The sequence below is a fragment of the Myxocyprinus asiaticus genome, chromosome 13 (genome assembly GCF_019703515.2).
Source record: "Myxocyprinus asiaticus isolate MX2 ecotype Aquarium Trade chromosome 13, UBuf_Myxa_2, whole genome shotgun sequence".
NCBI lineage: Eukaryota > Metazoa > Chordata > Actinopteri > Cypriniformes > Catostomidae > Myxocyprinus > Myxocyprinus asiaticus.
In genome coordinates, this window is record NC_059356.1 from 5,767,367 (window position 1) to 5,782,693 (window position 15,327).

The 15,327-nt window shown below is 42.4% G+C and overlaps 1 protein-coding gene across 11 annotated transcripts in view; it reads left to right on the top strand.

Moving 5' to 3' along the window:
- The window catches only part of LOC127450336 (gastrula zinc finger protein XlCGF57.1-like), a 279,453-nt gene that overhangs the window by 109,084 nt on the left and 155,042 nt on the right, over positions 1-15,327 (top strand). For 3 of the 11 annotated variants that reach the window (XR_007898960.1, XR_007898961.1, XR_007898959.1), the window contains exon 3: positions 3,054-3,095. The exons of the other annotated variants lie outside the window; for them this stretch is intronic. The gene's annotated coding sequence lies outside the window, so the exon portion shown is untranslated. The remainder of the gene's footprint in view (positions 1-3,053; positions 3,096-15,327) is intronic. 11 annotated transcript variants of the gene reach the window in all.

Genomic DNA, 15,327 nt, shown 5'->3' on the forward strand with positions numbered 1-15,327 from the left:
TTATTTTGGATTCGTTGCATATTGCACAGCTCGCTTTGAACATAGATGTTAAATACACTGCAAATGAGCAACACGACAAAACTAAAACTATCCCGTTCTAATCAAGGCACAGACGTGGTGTAAATAAGTGATTAGACAGCTTAGTTTTTAATGAGAGCATTCTCATTAAGGTCAGCGTCATTGAGCTCGTGTCGAAATGCAGGTCTCAAACAGTGTAAACCTGCAGTGACTGACAGCAGTCATTGTAATGGTTTTTCACGTTGCTCGATTTCTGTGTACAGTTTATTAAAAATTAAATAACAGTTTTGTTTTGTCATGTTAATAATTAGGCCAATGTGAATTTGATTTGTACAAAATAGCAATAAAGTAATTCAGCTTAACTGTTCTGTGTATATGAGGTGTAGCCAAAATAAAGAATATGGCATGCATAGCATATTTCAGTAATCACCGTCATTGTTATCGCGTCTGCTGTAATAAGACCCATTTGCCACGCAGCTGGTATTGGTAGATTTAACATTTTCACGAATCGCACAAACTCCGATCGCAAATGACTGTTTTTAATTTCCAAAGTGCAACCACTGAGGCCAAAAATGATCTAACAATGATCTTACATGAACAAGATCACCATTGAAGATCAACGGGATGAATGGGTCCCCTGTCTCGCCACCAAAGGGCTTACTGAACGCAGTAACTTGGTCGATTTAAATCGGCTGTTAACAAGTTTGAATATTGAATATACCATATTATTTACTGTACGTGGACTAATAATTTAAGCAGTAATTTAGCAATAATTTAATTCTATACCATAGATATCAATTTAAAATAATTTGTATTTGTCTTAACATTATTACAATATAAAATACAATACAATATAATGCTTAAAAGAAACTGGAGCGCAGCTACTACTGCTACTACTACTGCTGCTACTCTGAAGAACCACATGGTTGGTTACTTTGTGACGTCACGGTAATTTAATATTTTAATCAACATTAATAATCGCGATTACAATATCAAGGGCAATAATTGACAATTATGATTTTTGCTATAATCATGCAGCCCTAGCAATAATGTTTGTTAATGTTAATAAAGTTATTATAAAAGGATATCTATGGTTTTCACTTAGAAAACATATGTTGGTTATTTCTGAACTATTGACAAAACCAGTTTTAACTTGATTCAATATATCTGTTTGACATGTAACAGGTTGATGAAAAATACACATCCTTACATTTAACATATTTTTGAAGCCTGAAGAAGGTAGCATAAAAATCAAAAACTACCATCAGACATGCAGTGTGTCTTTACTAAAATTATTGGTCCACATACAGTAAATAATAATATTTGATGCATTCTATATTCAAATTTAACAGCCGATTTAGATTGGCTTACTGCATGCAAACTAAATGCAAAAATAGAAGTAGTACATTATTTAAATTTGAATATTCTTTCACAAACAGGCAGTACGCACTACAGTGGGGGCAAGACGGGGTCCCATTAGATCATCCATGGTGATCTTGTTTATATAAGATCATCATATTTAGCCTCATTGTGTCTAGACAGCACAATAAATAATTTACAGTGTCTATAAATTGATTGTAACTGGTATTTTAGTTGTCACGTTGCTCATTTGCAGATCGAGTCTATATTGAGATCGAGCAGTGCGACATGTAACGCCTCCAAAATAATTCCAAATTGCTTTTCGCCTTTGTTCGACAGCTTATTTTCGAGAGTCAGGTGATGTTTCTTCTTTCACTAATTTTTGTGTGCCACCGCAAACAGAGATGAAACATAAAGCAAGTATCTGGGCATCAGACTGTTGAAAACGTGCACATTACGATGGGTTGTCATTACTGATAGGACTGTAGACTAATTTAAGCATCAATGATTGGTCATTGCCATTTCACTGCTCAACGCACATGGCTGGGATTGGTTAGAATACTCAACCACTGCAAAAAAAACATTGTAAATAGAAACCATTGACACAACAGGAGTAGACCCAAATTTAATACTGTAATCATCAGTTTTGACGATTGCATAATCGTGGCAGCCGTAATCGTAATCGCGATTCGTTTTTCGATTAATTGTGCAGAGTCCTGAAATTTACAGGATGTTTTTATAGTACAATGACCTCTTATTTGTCAAAAGATCAAGGAAAATTTTATTCCTCATGTCTTTTTATAATTAAACTGAGCATCCCAGTCATAAATAATTCATAGATTCAAAAATAATCACTTTTAAATTATTCAACATTTTGTTTTTAAGTCAAATGTTTTCTTGCATACTATACACCTTATTTTTCAACATAACTAGGATGCGGCCATTATCAACCTTCAATGTGGACTGCTTCCAGCATAAGCAGCCACCAGCTATTTTAGCAATATGAAAATACTACATTGTTGCTTTATATTGCAGGCTGGCAGTGTATGTCATTATATTATCATAATTCATTATTATTTTCATAAACGCATTGGTTTTGAGCGCATATAAACTACGGTTCAAAAGTTTGAGGTCACTTCCATGAAAACATACATCAAATGAGTTGCAAAATGAATAGGAAATCTAGTCAAGATGTTAACAAAGTATGATTTTTATTTGAAATAATGTGTCCTTCAAAGTATTTTTCATCAAAGAATCCTCCATTTGCAGCAATTACAGCCTTGCAGACCTTTGGCATTCTAGTTGTCAGTTTGTTGAGATAATCTGAAGAAATTTCACCACATGCTTCCTGAAACACTTCCCACAAGTTGGATTGGATTTATTTATAAAGCACATTTAAAAACAACAGCTGTTGAACCAAAGTGCTGTTCAACACTAAGCATGAAAATGTAAAAAGGCTGACGCGTTTAAGAAGAAAGCTCTTTTTTTCTGGCCATTTTGAGCCTGTAATCGAACTCACAAATGCTGATGCTCCAGATACTCAACAAGCATACAGGTTATATCCTGGGTCAAAAAATGGTCTTCGGTGGTGGCTGACGTACACGTTCGTTGTGATGCAGTTTTTCTTATGTATAATTGCAATTAATATTTAAGTTGTTGCATTTCATGTTGTGGAGGGTTCCAATAGGAAGGAAACAGGAGCCGGGATTGCAGTCCAAGTAAGTGTGCTTTTTATTTCTAAAGTTTAACTCAAAAAGTGCTTTTCAGCCAGTCCTTTACTTTTCACACACAGCTTCAATTATAACAGTTCGCATAAACAATAACACAGCTTTTCAGCGTGGAGCTTCTTGATGTGTGGCTTATACTCTCTCCCGGTCTGTCGCTCCGGCGGTCTTTTAAAGCCCGTCTCTGTCGTCACTGAAATGAGACACAGGTGTTTATTATCAACAATCACCAGTTGATGGCCCTTACTGCTACACCCCCCACCCCATTCCTGGAGAGAAAATCAGCCACTACCATCTGCGGCCCCGGCCTGTGGACCACCTTAAATTTGAACGGCTGAAGTGCCAGGTACCAACGAGTGATCCATGCGTTGGTATCCTTCATACGGTGGAGCTACTGAAGCAGGGCGTGATCTGAGCAGAGGATGAAGGCCCACCCCAGCAGGTAATAGCAGAGGGCTAGGACCACCCATTTGATGGCCAGGCACTCTTTCTCAATTGTGCTGTACTTAGTCTCCCTCAAAGAGAGCTTGTGACAAATGTACAGCACGGGCCGCTCCACCCTCTCCACCTCCTGCGAGAGCACGGCCCCCAACCCCCTCTCTGATGCATCCATCTGCAAAATGAAGGGGAGAGAGAAGTTAGGTGCATGTAGAACGGCCCACCACAGAGTGCAGATTTCACTCTCGTGAAAGCCTGTTGGCACACCTCCGTCCACTGGACCGGATCTGGCACACCATTTTTAGTGAGATCAGTCAAGGGGCTGGTGACATCAGAGAAACTAGCTACAAACCTTCGGTAGTAGCCAGCCAGCCCCATAAACTGTCTCACCTCCTTTTTGGTCTTGGGACGTGGACAGGCTGCTATCGCCGCGGTCTTATCAATTTGGGGCCGTACCTGCCCATGACCTAAGTGGAAGCCCAGATACTGCACTTCCATTCGTACAATTGCACATTTTTCGGGTTTGCCGTGAGCCCCGCCTGCCTCAGCTAACTCAGGATGGCTCTTAGATGCTGCATATGCCTCTGCCAGTCGTTACTGTATATAATGATGAAGTCCAAATAGGCAGCGGCGTATGCAGCGTGCGGCCAGAGAATCTTACCCATGAGGCACTGGAATGTTGCGGGAGCCACGAACAAACCATACGGAAGAGTGACGAATTGTTGTAATCTGAATGGTGTGGAAAATGCCTTTTTTTTTTTTTCTCGGGATAATGGAGTTAAGGGGATCTGCCAATACCCCTTTGTTAAATCCAGTGTCGAATAAAATTGAGCTGCACCCAACCGATCGAGCAGTTCATCAATTTGGGGCATTGGATATGCATCAAATTTAGACACAGCCTTGATTTTCCGGCAATCTACACAGAACTGCACTGATCTGTCACTCTTAGGTACAAGAACAACCGGGCCGGCTGTGCGATTCTACTATTACCCCCATCTCGAGCATTGCCTCTATTTCTTCCCGAATCACTTTTTTCTTATGTTCGGGCAAGCAGTACGGCCGACTACGTACTACTACTCCCAGTGGGGTTTCGATATAGTGTTGTATGAGGTTCGTACGACCGGGAAGAGGAGAGAATACATCTGCAAATTCCTTTTGCAATTTGGCCACCCCCGCGAGCTGGGATGGTGAGAGGTAATCTACACAAGGGACTGGGGTGAATGGATTTGCTTTGAACTTCACCTCCAGCCCAAGCTCCGCCCTCTCAGGAACTACCGTCGCCACAGACACGGACAATTCATAAAGTTTACGCAGTGTACGTGACATAAATGTTGTGCCTCGATCGGTGAGGATTTCCCTTCGGAATAATTTTGAAGAGTGCCTCCGCAACACTGCGTGCTGAGATGCTGCGTAAAGGCACCGCTTCCGGATATCGCGTTGCATAGTCCAACAGGACTAATACAAACCGATATCTGCGTGCTGATCACTCTAATGGCCTGACGAGGTCCATACCAAGTCTTTCGATGGGGGCCTCGATTAACAGTAACAGGCGCAATGGCACTCTTGGGGTGGCTGGTGGATTCACCAACTGACATTCACGTCATGCCGCACACCATCCACGCACATTCCCGCGAATGCCCGGCCAACAAAAGCGGGACATTAACCGGTGCAGTGTTCTTTCTTGTCCTAAGTGACCTGCCATAGGATTATGGTGAGCCACCTGGAAAAGTGTTTCCCGACGGCTCCTCGGGACTAATAATTGGGTAGTATTCTCATGGGTTTGAGTGTCCTGCATCACTCAATACAACCGGTCCCTAATAATTGAAAAATACGGGTATGTTAGGGCGACATCAGGCTGGAACTGCTGGCCATTGATTACACTCACTTGGTCGAATGCATGCTTAAGAGTTTTGTCAAGTGACTGCTCTAGAGGGAAATCCTCCTCTGGGAACTCCCTCAGGGCGGGAGTGCCGGAGGATTCCCCTCCTGCATCATCCTGACGCTGAGCAGACGTCAACGGCCCCGGCTCCGCCTCCGCAGCCATCGCGTCACACATCACACACACAGAGATTTCGGTTTACAGGACCCATCCACACACAGTGCTTTTAATAATCTTTTAAACCCCAGCCAATTGGTCCCCAGAATCAGTGGATGGGTGAGGCGGGAATTAACCGTGGCCTCCACTCTATGCTTTACTCCCTGGAATTGAATGACAGTTGTCACTGCTGGATATTTGTGAAAATCCCCATGCACTCACCTCACCATCACCTTGTGTTTTGTACCCAAAGCCCCGTCATGAACCAAACCGTGGTGAATCGAGGTTTTGATTACAACCAGAATCCACCAGGGCTTGATATGTAAGCCCCTTCATTTTTACCGGTATGCGGTACGTCCCTGCTCGATCGGTGGCAGTCTGTGGCGTGTCTCCAACTCCGTTACTGAACACACAGGTCTTGGACGTGTCTCGGCTCCCCACAACTCCAACAGACCAGCACAGGCTTCCCGGCTGCACTCGTGATGGTGGATACATCAACCTGGGAAGGGCAACAGAGAGGGGGCCGGCGCATAGTGCAGCCTGCGGAGGCGGGGTGTCGGTTTGGATGGTAACACTCCCCGCTTCCGGGGAGCGGGTATGGGGTGATAGGGAGGAGAGGGAGGGACAAGAGGGGGATGAGGAGCAAGAGGGAGAGAGATCTGGACTGCTGCTCGCCGGCTTCCGGGTAGGCCGCCATGTGGGCTTCGGCCAGCTGGACGGTGTCATCCACTGAAATGGGGCGATGGCACTGGACACATTCTGCGGTTCTTCAGGGCAGGCGTACGGTCAGCTGCTCCAGCACCATCAGCTTGATGAGGTCTCCCACGCCGCGGCCTTCCTCGGCTAGGACCCATTTCCGGCAGGCATCATGGAGCTGCTGGGCAAATGCAAACGGGCGGCCGGCTGGCTTTGCTCAGGGTGAGGGATCGGAACCGCTAGCGGTGTTGTTCCGGTGTGCGGCCAACCCATTGCAGGACAGCGGTCTTCAGCTTCATGTAGTCCAGGTGGTCCTCAGCTGGTTGTTGCTACGCCGGAGGGCCCATTGGGATCGGCGGTGGCCGACTGCTCAAAGAAACCCACAGATGCCTCCGGATCGTCCTGGGGCCCCATCTTCAAGAGCAGCAGCTGTGGCTTCATCGTTGCTTCCGGGGCCACGGTGGGGAATCCGCCTGGAGCTAACCAGCTCCGCAAGGCCTGCCGATCCTCAGCCTTCACTTGGAGGAGTTCCTGAAAACGACGCTCCTGGTTGAGGAGGGCTTGGTGGTGAGTCTCCTGTATGCAAGCCAGTGTACGGATGACTTCACCCAGCGGTGAGGTGTCCACGGCGGCCAGTCTTCCAATTTCCGGGTTTCAGTACCAGTTTGGAGGGTTCCAATAGGAAGGAAAAGGGAGCAGGGGTTGCAGTCCAAGTAAGTGTGCTTTTTATTTCTAAAGTTTAACTCAAAAAGTGCTTTTCAGCCAGTCCTTTACTTTTCACACACAGCTTCAATTATAACAGTTTGCATAAACAATAACACAGCTTTTCAGTGTGTTAGGAGCTTCTGGGTGTGTGGCTCATACTCTCTCTCCCGGTCTGTCGCTCTGGCGGTCTTTTAAAGCCTGTCTCCATTGTCACTGAAACGAGACACAGGTGTTTAATATCAACAATCACAAGGCCCTTACTGCTTCCTCTCTCCCCAGTGACAGACACACGACCACATCCCGCTCCACACGTTTATAATGAATATTATTTATTTTTGATCGTCTGAGTATCTAGAAACTTCTGAACTCTGAATTTTTGTACTTTAAGGTCCTGTGGGAAATCAAACTAAATTAACACCTTATAGCTAATTATAATATGAGTAAACCACTTGGGACTGTGCTTCTATAGTAAATATGTTTGTTTCCTACTTCATAACAGATATTGTTTTTCTTTTCAGACTCTTAATAATTTGGGAATCCAAACCAATATTACATGTGGCTTTCTTCATAATTTATATTCTACATTGTAGCCTACTTGCCCTTGTGTTTACCATTGTTAAGACCATGGGTTGCTCCTTAGTTGTTCGTTAGGTAGTCTTTCTTAAAGAAATAAACTGTTTATTTGTTATGAAAAAATTATAGCCTAAACACATTTAAAAATGTAACTTTAATACAGCTACCGCTTTTGTAATGTAAAAAAAATCTGTTAAAGTTTACTGTGATAAATGTTAGGAAGAGTGTTGATGTGTAGATGTGAAAAGTCGTATTATTGATGTTGGTGCAGGAATTTTCTCTTTACCTCATCAGTGCTGTTCAGAATGTCAGTGCTGTAGCCATTTGAAATGGTTGAATTGCTCCATAGCGCTTTAAAATAGAAAATTCAAATGTAGAATTCAAATGGGTTGCATGAGGTTTGTGATACGGCATGATATCGAGGGAAGCCAAGTTTAATTGCACATGTGATCTGCTCTGTGCTATCCTGTTACCGGAGCTCGCATATTGAGGGAAGCCCGGTTGACGCTTGCGCACATGCTCCAGTAGTAGGATAGAGAAGAGCGCATCGCTTGCACGAGAGATTCTCACTGAATCGCGCGACACGCACGTGATACCAGTTTTCAATCACTCCGTGCACATCCACGTGCCACATGAGAAGCATATTTAATGCTTAGTCATCTTGTTTTCGGCGCTTTGTCATAAAATTTTCTTCAGTGGCCTGAAATTTTGCTTTGCCGCCTGCCAAAAACCCTTGCGTAAAGGATAGTTTTATTGCTTCTTTAATCAGCACAACAGTTTTCAGCTGTGCTAACATACAGTTGAAGTCAGAAGTTTACATACACTTAGGTCGAAGTCATTGTTTTTAACCACTCCACAGTTTCATATTAGCAAACTATAGTTTTGGCAAGTCGTTTAGGACATCTACTACAGACAGATTGTCTCACTTTTAATTGACTAAATCACAATTCCAGTGGGTCAAAAGTTTACATACACTAAGTTAACTGTGCCTTTAAGCAGCTTGGAAAATTCCAGAAAATGATGTCATGCCTTTAGACAATTAGCCAATTAGCTTCTGATAGGAGGTGTACTGAATTGAAGGTGTACCTGTGGATGTATTTTAAGGCCTACCTTAAAACTCAGTGCCTCTTTGCTAGATATCATGGGAAAATCAAAAGAAATCAGCCAAGAACTCAGTAGAAAAATTGTGGACCACCACAAGTCTGGTTCATCCTTGGGAGCAATTTCCAAACACCTGAAGGTACCACATTCATCTGTACAAACAATAGTATGCAAGAATAAACACCATGGGTCAACGCAGCCATCATACCGCTCAGGCAGGAGATGCATTCTGTCTCCTAGAGATGAACATAGTTTGGTGTGAAAAGTGCAAATCAGTCCCAGAACAACAGCAAAGTGCCTTGTGAAGATGCTGGAGGAAACAGGTAGACAAGTATCTATATCCACAGTAAAACTAGTCCTTTATCAAAATAACCTAAAAGGCTGCTCAGCAAGGAAGAAGCCACTGCTCCAAAACCACCATACAAAAGCCAGACTACAGTTTGCAAGTGCAGATCTTACTCTTTGAAGAAATGTCCTCTGGTCTGATGAAACAAAAATTCAACTCTATGGCCATAATGACCATTGTTATGTTTGGAGGAAGAAGGGTGAGGCTTTCAAGCTGAAGAACACCATCCCAACCGTGAAGCATGGGTGTTGCAGCATCAGGTTGTGGGGGTGCTTTGCTGCAGGAGGGACTGGCGCACTTCACAAAATAGATGGCATCATGAGGAAAGAAAATTAAGTGGATATATTGAAGCAACATCTCAAGACATCTTTTTATTGTTTCAAAAAAACACAACACATACACATCAAATCAAATCAACATTTAACCCCAACTAATATCCTTCCCCAATCACCAACCCCACCCTGACCCCCAACGAACACCCCTATGGCCACATATCATAATACACACACACACACAAAAATAAAAATATAATAAAAATACATAAACTAAACTTCTCTCTCCACATCCCTTCCCCGAGAGTCCCCCCAAAATGCCACATAACTGTCCCAACTTCCTAACAAACAAGTCCCCAAACCTCAGCCTTCTACTTGCCACCTCCTCGAAAGCCGCCACCCTCCCCATCTCCGCACAACACTCCGGAAACGAGGGTGCTCCATCCAACTTCCATCACCTTAAAATAATTTGTCTGCCAATCATGATACTGGTCAGAACCCAATTTTTTATGTGTTTATCCCCAAAATGTATGACCGCCCCATCACCCAAAATACAGAGTCTGGGCCAAAGTAAAATTTAAATACCCAAAACATCACCCATACAACTCTGAACCTTCAACTAAAATTCTTGGATCTTAACACCCCCCCAAAAACATGGGTTGTGTCTGCATCTTCTGATTGGCATCGCCAGCAAGGACACAAACACTGAAATATACATTTTATGTGTTCAATAAAACACTCACTTTATTTAATTTGAACATTAGAATTACACATGAATTACACAGCAAAACATACAAAATCAAACTTTCGAACTATCTACAGTAAATACATTTTTAATAAAGAGTGCAGCAAAGTCTTTTGCTGTTACATTCCGGCACACAACAAGCTACTTTAGTTTTATTTTCAGTCCTACTTTTCCGATAGCATAGCCTACATCTCTTAGGATTCTTCAAATTTAGGGACATGGGCTTTGTGGAGTGATGACGAAGGAGGGACTACAGGCTTTAGTGTATGCAAAGGGAAACTTGCGTGAATATCGATACCTCCCAGCTGACTGGTTTACGCTCATCCTCAGGTGCCGCATGGATGTGTTGCCATTCCTTAAACAATATGAAACTATTGATGACGGCAATGTCTATGAAGTGGGGAAAAAAAGAGTCTTCCACCACTTCTGAGTTTTTTGTAGGACGTCGTAAGATTTAATCATTTGGTCTGACCTATCAACACCGCCCATGTTTTTGTTATAATCACTGATGACAGTGGGCTGGAGGGCTACTTCTTTTGTCCAGTCGCCATCATTTTTTACAAACCTAGTCATTTCGGTTGAGCCATTCACATTGTGGAAATTGGAGAGGCATGTAACTGCATGCGTGTCCTTCCACTGAATTGCAAGTATGTTCCCCTCAATCCTACACCACTTCATATCCCCATGAGCTGTCTTGCGTTCCCATCTTTTGATGTCTTTAAATTCTGCAGAAAACAGTTTACGATTCACTCTGCATGTCCCACAGGCATTAGTTCCCATTTCTAACAACTTAACCATAAGAGCTGGGGACGTGAAAAAGTTGTCAAACCAAACATTGTGGCCCTGGTCTTTGAATGGCTGTAGTAACGATCCTACAAAGATCATGACTACCTGTGTAAACATTAAAGTTGAGAGTATACCCCGAGTCTGATGTTGCAATTACCCATAATTTAAAATCTCACCGAGTAGGCTTGCCCTTCATGTATTGTTTAAATCCTGACCGAGCTTTAGACTTGACCATACGTTCATCTATTGCAATATTTTGGTTAGGCTGAAAGAGCTGCTGGCATTTTTGTTTGTGGTGGTTCATAAGATAATGCAACTTCCTAAGGCGATCCTGATTATCCTCTGTGGTAGGGTCTACAACATGTAGAGCTGCTAAAAGAGCCTTGTAGCAGTCACGCAACATAAATCCCCTCGCCCACGAGCCCTGAAGTGACTTGGTTCCCCAATGATGATGGGAATCAGGGAGAATTGAAAACCCCATGTAAATGGGAAATTTGTAAAATTTGTAAAATTCATCAGGGGTCAACTCCATCCAAGCTCCTTGGTAACTGGAATATGATGGACAGTTTAGGATGAGCTCCCATCCCTGACAGTTTGTAAAGCTGCATATCTCAGCAACTACAGCCTCAGTAAAAAACAGCATGAAAAAGTCAATTTCTCACAACATCATATTGGAGGTTGACCACACAGCCTGACGCACGCTACCTAAGTCAATACCGAATGGACGGCTAGGCTTAAATGGGAGAGGTTTTGGTGCCTGTGAATCGATGTCAGAGTACGAGGGATAAGAAACAGAGTCAGGGAAGCGTTTTACGCTTTCTAGCTGACTTGGGACCTGAGCAAGAATGGCTAGCCATACCCAAAATAATAAGAGTAACAGTGTTAGTGTTACTGTGAGTATCAGTCATATGAGAAACAGAAACAAACAATACATACACATCCATACATACCCAGCTGATGGTTTTGGCTGGGGATCAGGTTCCATCTTATCCGCCATCTCCTCGTGGTCCGGGTCTTCCTGCAGTAGTTCCTGGTCCAGTAGATCTTCCTCCTGTGTGCTCATGCCCTCATGAGCCATGTCCTCCTCTGCTATGAACCTAAGCTCATCAGCAGCCAGCTGCCTCCTCCTCTTGAGGGTGCTGAGCAGGTAGCCATAGTCTCTATCCATCTCTACAACAGGAAAACAAAAGTACAACAATTGGTAGCCAGCAGTGTGTTCTTCACAAATCCATACACTGAATAGTCACCAAAGGCTTGCAGACTAAGCAGAATGTCCAACTGCAGACAGCCCTCTCACACTTTCCTTGTGAACAGGAAGCTACACGCAATCTAAAATCATGTCTGTGTGATGGATGGGTAAGGCTATCTGCTAAATTATAGAAAGATATCTACCATTTTTTTAATTACATGGGAAAATCAACAAGCTAGATAACTTATCTAACAAGCAGGCCAGTTTCCAGGCAGGTCTGAACAGCGTCTGCTCTCTGCCTCACATTACTTCAGGCGGATTTTTCACAAGCGACAAAATTGGCAAAAAAAGTTATTGATATTTAGTTAAAAATTTACATAGTATTGCTAGCTAATGTTTATTTAGCAAGTTTCATAGAAACTGGCAAAAAAAAGGTTGATATAAAAAGAGGCTCACCGATGACGGTCACGTCAATTTTTCCAGAAAAAAACTAGCTCACGCTACTCCTACAAATAAATGCTATATAACTAAAAAGGTTTGACTATCTTCCACAAGCGACAAAATTGGCCCAAAAACTTATTGATATTTAGCTAAAAATGTACATAGTATTGCTAGCTATTGTTTATTTAGCAAGTTTAACAGAAATTTGCTTAAATACAGACTAGCTGCCTGTCCGATGAACGCCGACAGTCATGTAATTTTTTCCAGAAATAACTAGCGTTACTCCTACAAATAAATGCTTCGTAACAAAAATGTTTTGACTTTCAATAGACAATATTGACAACACATTAAATAACTTGTCTTACCTCGAAAGATCACCTCAGTTTTCAATTTGAAGCAGTAAGTCCAACACTGGAGGTAATCTCCCGGGGTATCCTCTCTGGCTCCGCTCAGGCAAATGGAGGATGATGCTGATGACGATACATTTATTATTCATGCCCAGTAACCCCTTAAACCATTCATATGTGCTTTTAGCTTATATTGTCATGAGTATCTGGCAGTTTTCAGAAATAAAATCGGTGATTGGATGGCAAAGTTACTGAGACAGGAACCATGGGAATAATTGTTCCCAAATTTGAATGCTCTGGCTGGTAAGGGTTAAATAAATGTCAGAATTAAACTCTCTGGAAACTTTTGTCCATACCGAGAGCAAATGCGAGATAACGGGGTGTAACTTATCTTCTCCGTTTAGTTTGATTAGAAAGGCTTTGCAATAACAAAATAGGGGCAACAACTTCCTGTTCAATACAAAACCAGGTAGGGTCTCTCTCAGGTGGAAGCGACCATTGAGCCAAATGTCTGAGGCGAATTGATAATAGTAAAACAAAATCACGGGTAGGCCAAGCCCACCTTTGTCAGTCGGCCTGTGTAACTTATTAAAATGTAATCTAGGACGCTCACCATTCCAAATGAAGGACTTCACTATGCTATCAAATTGCTTGAAATAAGACAGGAGGATATCTACAGGGAGAGATTGTAACAGGTAGTTTGGAATAAAATTCATTTTAATAACATTAACCTTCCCAATCATAGATAAATGTAACGAAGCCCACCTACCCACATCGCTCAAAACTTTTTATTAAGGGGTCAAAATTAACTCTAACTAAATCAGACAAATTTGCTGGGAATAAAATGCCCAAATACTTAATGCCCTGTTTGTGCCACTGGAAGGCGCCCGGCTGGTAAGACATTTCTGGGCTGTACGCTGTCAGAGCTAAAGCTTCGGATTTAGACCAATTGACTCTGTATCCTGAGAACTTAGAAAAGGAATTAATAATTCTATGGAGGCAAGGCATAGGTCTAATGGGGTCGGAGACGAATAATAAAATATAATTTGCTTAAAGCAAAAGCTTATGCGCCACACCTCCCACCACCACCCCTGAAAAATCATCTTCCCTTCTTATCGCGGCTGTTAATGGTTCCAGGGCAAGACAGAACAATAATGGAGAAAGAGGGCAACCCTGCCGGGTGCCCCTATCCAGAGTAAAGTAATCTGAAATGAATCCATTTGTTTGTACCGCCGCTACTGGGTGTCTATAAAGTAACTTAATCCATCCAATAAAAGTATTCCTGAACCCATATATTTCCAAAATCTTAAAAAGATAATCCCATTCTACCATATCAAACGCCTTTTCGTCGTCAAGTGAGATGGCCGTGACCGGAGTCTGATCATTCACCACTGACCACATAATATTGATGAAACGCCTAATATTATCAGAAGAGCTGCGGCCCCAAATAAACCCCACCTGATCTATATATATAAGAGATGTCATAATCGGTTAGCCAGAATTTTTGACAATATTTTAACGTCTAGCTGGATCAGGGAAATTGGACAGTAACTCTTACACTCACTTGGATCTTTGTCCTTTTTAAGAATCAGACTGATCCGGGCTTGTGTCATGGTTGGCGGAAGCTTTTATTCTTAAATGATTCTGTATAAACTTCTAACAAAAGTGGAGCCATTTCTGTAGCATAAGATCTAAAACATTCAGCGGCAAAGCCATCTGGCCCCGGAGCCTTGCCTGTAGGCAAGGCCTTAATTACCTAGTCAAGCTCCTCCAAGGTTATCTCAGAATCAAGAGTATTTTTTTGCTCAGTCGTCAGTTTAGGGAGTTCTAATGGTTCTACAAAGTTTCTAATGTCGTCATCAGTAGATGAAGACGTGGAAATATAGAGCTCAAGACAGAATCCTTTAAAAGCATTATTAATATCAATGGCCAAGGTAAATATTTAATCACCAGCAGATTTCACTGAGGGAATGGTAGAAAGACACTGCTTTATATATCTAGCCAAAAGCTTCCCTGCTTTGTCCCCGACTCAAAATATGACTGTCTTGCCCTGAATAGCCAAAACTACACCTTCCACAAAAAATAGTATTATATCTGTATTTCAGTCAGGTCAATTCTCTGAGGCCATCAGACGATATTCGGCGCTTCAGCTCTGCCTCAGCACTTTTAATATTCTCTTACAACTCCGAGTTCTTGTGCTTTGGATTTTTTGGTGAATGAGGCATACTGTATGATCCAACACCTAAGAACCACCTTAAGTGCCTCCCAAGCCACACCCACAGAGGATACCGAGGACCAGTTGGTCTCCATATAGACATTGATTTCAGCCTTTAGCATTTGTTGGAATTCAGGATTTTGCAAAAGTGATTCATTAAAGCGCCGACTATATGATTCCATTTTCTCCATTTGTGGCAACACCTCTAAACTCACCAGGGCATGATATGAGATTAAAATGTTTCCAATTGAACAATCAACAACAGATGAAATGAGGGACTTAGATATAAAAAATAAAAAAAAATCTATTCTAGAATAAATCTTATGGACTGATGAAA